Source organism: Liolophura sinensis, chromosome 12 (genome assembly GCF_032854445.1).
Source record: "Liolophura sinensis isolate JHLJ2023 chromosome 12, CUHK_Ljap_v2, whole genome shotgun sequence".
NCBI lineage: Eukaryota > Metazoa > Mollusca > Polyplacophora > Chitonida > Chitonidae > Liolophura > Liolophura sinensis.
The window spans coordinates 16469023-16478072 of NC_088306.1; positions in this window are offsets into that span (position 1 = coordinate 16469023).

The following is a 9050-nucleotide window of genomic DNA, read 5'->3' on the forward strand; positions in this document are numbered from 1 at the left end:
ACAGTTTTTTGTCAATACTGTCATTTATCTGAATGTCCTTTTTGACGTTAACATAATCACTTATCTCAATAGGACAGTCCAGCAGCATATTTTAATATTGAGACAGTCATTTATCACACTAAAACAGTCCTGCATCACACTGACATCGAGTCATTCATCACACTAAGGCAGTCTTGTGGCTCACTTTGACATAGATACAGTTTTTTATCACACTAAGGCTGTCTTGTGGCAAACTTTGACATAGATACATTCCTTTATCGCACTAAGACTGTCTTGTGGCAGACATTGGCAATGATACCATCCTTTACCACACTGAGACTGTCTTGTATCACACTAAGACTGTCTTGTAGCACTCTTTGACATAGATACAGTCCTTTATCACACTAAGGCTGTCTTGTGGCACACTTTGACATAGATACAGTCCTTTCTCACACTAAGGCTGTCTTGTGGCACACTTTGCCATAGATACAGTCTTTTACCACACTAAGGCTGTCTTGTGGCACACTTAGACAAAGATACAGTCCTTTATCACACTAAGGCTGTCTTGTAGCACACTGTGACATTGATACAGTCCTTTATCACACTGAGGCTGTCTTGTAGCGCACTTTGCCATAGATACAGTCCTTTATCACACTAAGGCTGTCTTGTGGCACACTTAGACAAAGATACAGTCCTTTATCACACTAAGGCTGCCTTGTAGCACACTGTGACATTGATACAGTCCTTTATCACACTAAGGCTGTCTTGTGGCACACTTTGCCATAGATACAGTCCTTTCTCACACTGAGGCTGTCTTGTGGCAAACTTAGACAAAGATACAGTCCTTTATCACACTGAGGCTGTCTTGTAGCACACTGTGACATTGATCCAGTCCTTTATCACACTGAGGCTGTCTTGTGGCGCACTTTGACATTGATACACACTAAGACAGCCTTTTGTCACACTTAGACTGCTAATTAGCACATTGTGATATTGGGTTATTTGAACGGTTTCAAACCATGGGTGATGGGACAGTCTTGTGGCATTTTGTATTAATCGCCCAACTTTGTCACAGTCATACAGTAAAAACCCTCACATGAGGACAGTTGTGCCACAATGCAGCCAATCCTGGATGACATGTCATACATGTGTGTCCGGTAATGGTATCAACTTGAGTCATTTGAGGTTGGCCTGTGTTGCAACAGCCTCAGCCAATGTGTCATTACCATAAAAACACAGGATTTTTTTTTTTTTTCATCCAACTTTTGAAACCTCTACATGAACTTTACTCTTATCCATGCCTTTTTTTTCGACCGCACTCTCAACAACTGAGCTGTGTTGTTCCTGTCTTCTTACCCTACAATTCATCCCCCTTCTTACCCTACAATTCATCCCCCTTCTTACCCTGCAATTCATCCCCCTTCTTACCCTGCAAATCACCCCCTTCTCACCCAGCAATTCACCCCCTCACCTAGCCATTCACACCCTCTGCTCACCTCACCCATGCTTGACTCATTCATTGTTTGACTCACTTGTCAGCCATTGCTTGACTCATTCATCAGGCATTGCTTGACTCATTCATCAGACATTTCTTGACTCATTCTTTATTTAATTCACTTGTCAACCATTGCTTCGTTCATTCAGCGTTTGACGTCAGCCATTTCTTGACTTGCCTCAAATTCCACCTTTTGTAACTCTCTGCTTTATCAGCCTTTGTTAGTACTGTCAGGTTTCCAAAACTTAGAAACTTTTCTTTTTTCAAAGAGGAAATCCTGCTTTTCATACCAAAAAAATAGTAAAAAAGTAAGTAAAGTAAACATTTTGGTTCCATTTCATTCAAAGTTTTAGTTCCCTTGGGAGTGGTGTACATGATCTCCTGGCCTTGAAGGAATGGTATACCTTATAAGGCCTCAAAAACTCTCTCTCAAAAAAGGAAATTTTTCAAGAATGAGTTAGAAGCATTTGAAGCACAGGTATTGGTTGGTGGCAGTTTTTTAAGCGTGAACACCCATGTTAGCCAAAGTGACATTATATGGAAGTTTTCTGTTTTAAATAGCTTGTTCGGCAGACTGTAGGTGGTGTGCAGTTAGTATTCTATATGCATGCATACTTGAAATGTGGAATCTTAGCAAATAGACAACGAACATATCATAGATGTATAGGTGTCTCTTGAGCCCACTTGGCAGTTAAACGTCACAAAAGACCACCATAGAATGCATTATATTAAGTCCTTAAAATTCACTCCAAAAATTTTCTTGGATGGCCTTTCTGATGCAAACTTGGTTTCTATGTATACTATTCTTTCATATGCATCATTTCTCAGGTGCCCATCTCGTCTTTGCCATGTACGATAAAATCACTATCACATCACATTCACAGCATTTCACATGGCAAATCAATGATGACAAATCACATCACAACACACTTCACATGATGGCAACCCCATATCACATCACGACATACAGCCATGGCTATATCACATCATAGCATATAACCACTGTCCATATCACAAGACAGCTTATAACCACGTCCGTATCGCATCACAACATATATTCACCATTGCCCATGTTACTTCACAGCATGTAACCACTGTCCATGTCACATCACAGCATATAACAACTGTCTGCATCACAGCATATAACAACTGTCTGCACCACAGCATATAACCACTGCCCATATCACATCACGGCATATAACAACTGTCCACATCACAGCATATAACTACTGCCCATATCACATCACAGCATATAACCACTGCCCATGTCACATCACAGCATATAACAACTGTCCACATCACAGCATATAACAACTGTCCGCACCACAGCATGTAACCACTGCCCATATTACATCACGGCATATAACCACTGTCCACATCACAGCATATAACTACTGCCCATATCACATCACAGCATATAACTACTGTCCACATCACAGCATATAACAACTGTCCGCACCACAGCATATGACCACTGCCCATATCACATCACGGCATATAACAACTGTCCACATCACAGCATATAACTACTGCCCATATCACATCACAGCATATAACCACTGCCCATGTCACATCACAGCATATAACAACTGTCCACATCACAGCATATAACAACTGTTCGCACCACAGCATGTAACCACTGCCCATATTACATCACGGCATATAACCACTGTCCACATCACAGCATATAACTACTGCCCATATCACATCACAGCATATAACTACTGTCCACATCACAGCATATAACAACTGTCCACATCACAGCATATAAACACTGCCCATATCACATCATGGCATATAACAACTGTCCACATCACAGCATATAACTACTGCCCATATCACATCACAGCATATGACTACTGTCCATATCACATCACAGCATGTAACCACTGCCCACATCACATCACAGCATATGACTACTGCCCATATCACATCACAGCATATAACCACTGCCCATATCACATCACAGCATATAACCACTGTCCATATCACATCACAGCATATGACCACTGTCCGCATCACATCACAGAATATAACCACTGTCTGTATCACATCATAGCATATAACCACTGTCCATATCACATCACAGCATATAACCACTGTCCGCATCACATCGCAGCATATAACCACTGTCCGTATCACATCACAGCATATAACCACTGTCCATATCACATCACAGCATGTAACCACTGTCCGTATCACATCACAGCATATAACCACTGTCCTTATCACATCACAGCATATAACCACTGTCTGTATCACATCACAGCATATAACCACTGTCCGTATCACATCACGGCATATAACCACTGTCTATATCACATCACAGCATATAACCACTGTCCGTATCACATCACAGCATATAATCACTGTCCGTATCACATCACAGCATATAACCACTGTTCGTATCACATCACGGCATATAACCACTGTCCGTATCACATCACAGCATATAACCACTGTCCATATCACATCACGGCATATGACCACTGTCCGTATCTCATCACAGCATATGACCACTGTCCGTATCACATCACAGCATATGACCACTGCCTATATCACATCACAGCATATAACCACTGCCCATATCACTATCAGATAACCACAGTCCATCACACCAACATGGCCCATATCATCATAACAGCACAGCCCATCACATAACAACAGCCCATCACATCCCCACAGCCCATCACATCTCGACATCACTTCATCACATCACAACACATCACATAACATCTGCCCATCTTAGTGCAAACTGTATCACATTACGACAGCTCATCTCATCCCCACAGCTCATCTCATCCTCACAGCCCATCACATCCCCACAGCCCATCACATCACAACACATCAGTCCATCACATCAAAACAGCCCCTCACATCTTGCCATCTCATTACAAACTGTATCACATCACAACAGCCTACCACATTGTCATCCATTCCACTGCATATATATCAGTTTTAGGAATAGAACTGTTAAAAATATGCTTTCTTTTCGGATTTACCCAGAAAGCAGGGATAACTTTGATGAATGGCTTAAAGGTGTGGTGGTTAAGGTTGAAAACTGGAACAGATAAACAAAAGTGGAACAGCAAAAATTAAAATAGAAAGTGCTGAATTTCAGGTGTTGAAGTTAGGATTACTTTGTGCATGTGTCTGATTTTAGGACATTTTGAGGATATTATTAGTGAAGGATTAATGCAGTGGAACATTTATGGTTGGAAGTTTTTCCATGTGGTACCTTGTTGAAAGTGTTTCACTATGAAACATGTTTTGATGGAGGTGTTGCCTGAAGGAACATGTTTTGCTGGAAGTGTTTCACTGTAGTATATACATGTAATTGTTGGAAGGGTTTCACTGTACCTCTTTCAGTTTGTTTCAGGTGTTTTACAATGAAACATGGGTTTCACTGTAATATGTAATTTATTGATAGTGTTTCACTGTGAAACATGTTTTGTTTAAAGTGTTTGTCAGTGGTACATAATTTGGTGTTAGTGTTTCACTGTGGAACATGGTTTGTTGAAAGCCTTTCACTATGATATATAATTTGTTCATGTTTCACAATGGGATATGTTTTGGTGAAGGTGTTTTCACGATGGCCCACATGGTTGAAAGTTTTAACCATCATGAAAGTCCTGTGTGATGTTTTGATGGTTAATAGCAAGAGGAAATGTATTTTAATTGTGATGTATTTTCAGTAGACATGTCTAACGAATAGTGTGTCAGAACTGTAGATGTGTAAAGGAAAATTGTCTGTATGCGCGTCAGAACTCAACATGTAAGATGACATAGTTGTATTTATCTTTCAAGTACATGTTTGGCAAAGGAGCTCAAAAATATGTCAAAAATAGTTCTGATTGTGTCCTTATCTAGGTTTGAGAATACTGGTGAAGTTTGTGACTACGTCGCTGTATTTGCTACTGTTCTGCGTAATCCTTTGTACAGTATTTGACAGGAAGGCAACTGTGTAATTGAACATTTGTATTATTGTACTTGGTGAGTAGTTGAACATCCTCACATCATTCTCCTAAATACTGGATATCCAGCCACCACAATATTCATGTTGTCACCTTCATATTTTGTAAATAAAGAGTCACTATTGGAAAGGCACTGATATTATACTGTATGTATATGTGTTTTGCTGTACAAAGTAATGGATGAAATTTTTGTTTCATGACCTCAGTGTGATTCATATTTTATACTTGTACACTAAGTCACCTCGTTGGTTGGATTTTGCACAACTCAGTGGAAAACAAACAATATATATGATAAAACAACTGATAAACAAGAGTACAAAAAAAAACCCACCTACTTATACATCATTGCCTTTTGTGACTTGCCTTTAATTTTTTTTATATTGTTAAACCTGATATGGACTGAATGAAATGGTCGAGGTTTATAGTATGTCTGTGCCCTTCATATTGATGCGTGAAAAGCTCCTGGTCAGATTTTGTTTTTCTCACCATGGCTTCACCAGACTCAAGCGATTTGGAAAGCTGAGACAGACTCTCTTTACATTTTCTGTGTGCTTCACAGAAATTCAGCTTCTGCTTCACTATTTTATTACGATTCCCTGTCACTATCTTGGGAAAGACGTTCTACGTTTATGCTGTTTGGGGTTGGGGTGTAACCTTGTTCCTGGGATATCCCGAGACTAATGAAGCAATCTAAGCACACCACCATCGTAGGCTAAGTTGACTGTGACTACCATGGCATCATATGTTTATAACAGGTGTCGCTATAATAGTTACAAACAACTTAGTGTTCACTTTGTGCAAGCGGTCTGTCATCGTTACAAAGTATCCCCAACTCACAGATATCCCCAGAACAAAGCGGTCATCCTAAATCAAATTTTTGTCAGTGACATTAAGCCATATTTTTTCTCTCATACATTCGGCCAAGTTTGGTTTGAAGCATAATCACATTGGAAGTTAAGAACTGATAAAATTATGAAGAATGTTTGTCTTGTTGTTTCTAAGTATTTAGATCAATACGAACTATAAATTAGTTTATGGTTTATCTCTAGACCTTCCGAGCCAAACAATGTGGCTTGAAGCAAAATTATGTGGACTTTATGATCAACTTTTTGAAAGGGCAAGACATACAGTTTGGTTCCATAAACTTCATTCAGGATTTTGCTTTCTCCACTACTCTTTAGACAGTTTTATTTATTGTTTTATTTCACCATAGTTGTGTATTGAATCTCTTGCCGATTTGCGTGTTAATGTTTTTCTTTTCTTTTCGTTTCGATGCAAACGAAGCGATTTTACCTCAGTTTTCTTCTTTTGCGCATAATGAGTGGAAATACACAATGCCAGTTATAGCGAATAGAGAGTTGAAAGAAAGATAGTAATTCTTCATTCCTATTTAGAGACAGACATGAAAGTTGTTGTGATGTTCAATTAAGGAGAAAGGCTCTTTCCTCCCACCATAATACTGGCCGCCGAAATATTCTCGAGTACAGCGTAAAACACCATCAAATGGAGTGTTTCAAGCGCTAAAACAGGTGACCGTGGGACCAATCTTGCACACATCATCCAGGAGAATCCAATATCTCCTGTCTCGATGGCCTTGGCGACAATACTATAGTTAAGACGTAAAACCTTCTTCATAAGTGTCATGAAATTTGGTGTTGATCGCTTGATTCCCATCAACATGGCATACATTTTGAGCGCTCTGCAGGTAAATACATCGTCCATTACGCATCGAATGCCAGTGGTTTATTTCGGGCATTCTGATTTCCTCCGCCCATAGAAACCCCATTCTTGTTATATTGTAGTGCAAATTGAAATCAATCGTTCAGTTGGTGAATTTATTGTTGATGCAAACTTGTTATATGTTACGTTGTTTTATATGTTGTGCGCATCTGTATATGGAAAATGATTGAACATGGGAGTTATGGGTGAAATGTTTGAATTTCTACAGAAATTACAATTGTACATTTTCTACTTGATCCCCAACTAAAGGGTTGTTACGTTTGGGGCGAAATGGTAGGAAAGCGGAGATTTTCCAGATTCCTAAAAGAAGGGACTCATTTTGTGACTAACTTATTGTGCCTTGTGTGAAAGTGATAAGAATGTATACGAAATCATGTAGTTTTAGACTCAGGAAAGAGTGCCTTTCTGAATTGGGTTTCTTGTCATTCATATACGAGCATTTTTGTTTCAATGCGAAATTTTGAATTTCGTTTATCACTCACGGTTCATGTTACAATGACGCAGAAGCTGGTGTGCAAGTGTTTTTTTCCGGAAGCGTTGTAAACATACATCAGGTTAACATTACTGATGTTGAGCGTGCAACAGATCTACAGCTTGCATCAATTTAAACGATATTCTGAACATTCAACAGTGGGATTTGGATGTGATGCGGTGCCTGTTCACAACATTTATGCGGTGTCTATGTGTTGTTTGTTATACACCGGGGCTCATACAATAAACATTTTTGGCTTCCTGTTTGAATATATAGTACGGGGCTCAGTTTCACAAAGCGGCGCACGGCATTTGTTGTCGTACATTTGTCGCATTTTGTACGTCACTATCACCGTACAGTTGTCCTCTATGTGTCGTAGATGTACGGCATTTTTGTGAAACTGCCGTATATAACGGGTAATGTCCTGGTAATTCCACAATGTATCCTCGTTCGTTTAGAAATCATTTGGGGTTTAACCACACAAAAAAGGCATTTTGAATTCGTTCACATTCTCCTGCATATAGGAGCACCTTTTGTTCTTTTTTTGTCCGTTAATTACTGTGAAATACTTGCACTTTGGTCCAGTGAAAGAATGTCCGTTTTTGATAAACTGGAGTATGCACCGCCAAGGTTAGCGTATATTGTTTACATATTAAACGACCGTAGAAACCATGCAAAATTTTAACAGCCCGAGAAACTGGCGGCAATCGTCTTCTGCACCATTGTATGTAGGTGTCCATTGTCCGTCTGTAAACAGTTCAGATATGTAAGCTATTTGTGCCTATTTGTGAGGTTTTTTCTCCTTCCGTGAGATTGTTATATTTGTGAATAGATGTCGATTGTCATTCCACACTATGTATGCTCATTCAATTGTTAAATAAAATACGGTGAATGTCGTGAAATAAGCTCATTCGTTTTGATCTTGTCTTCTTACATCTTCATTTGTTCGATTTCAGCATCGATTAACTATAATGTTACATACACGATTGCCCAGGACACTTTTTCTTGGGCCGTTCCACACAGTCATTTTGGACCTTCTCTGTAATTGTACTCCATATAAACATTAAAATATTCGCATCAAACCAATAAAATTTTGACCGCGGATTCTTTGCTGTGGTACGGCGTAAAACACCAATCACATAAATCTTTCTTGTGGTGGTACAGTTTCAATCAAGGTTTAGCATTCACTTTCAAATGTTTGTTTTGTGACAAAAAAGTTTGAAGTTTTGGATTTGATTCCAAAATGGCCTCAACAGGTCAAGAGAGTGTTCCTAGTTTGCTGAGCAAATTACTTGCTTTTTATAACTGTATGTTATATACAAGAGGTAGCTCTTGATCAATGCGGCAAGAGCTTGTGGTCCATCGTCACAGGTACTTGGAATCGACCAGT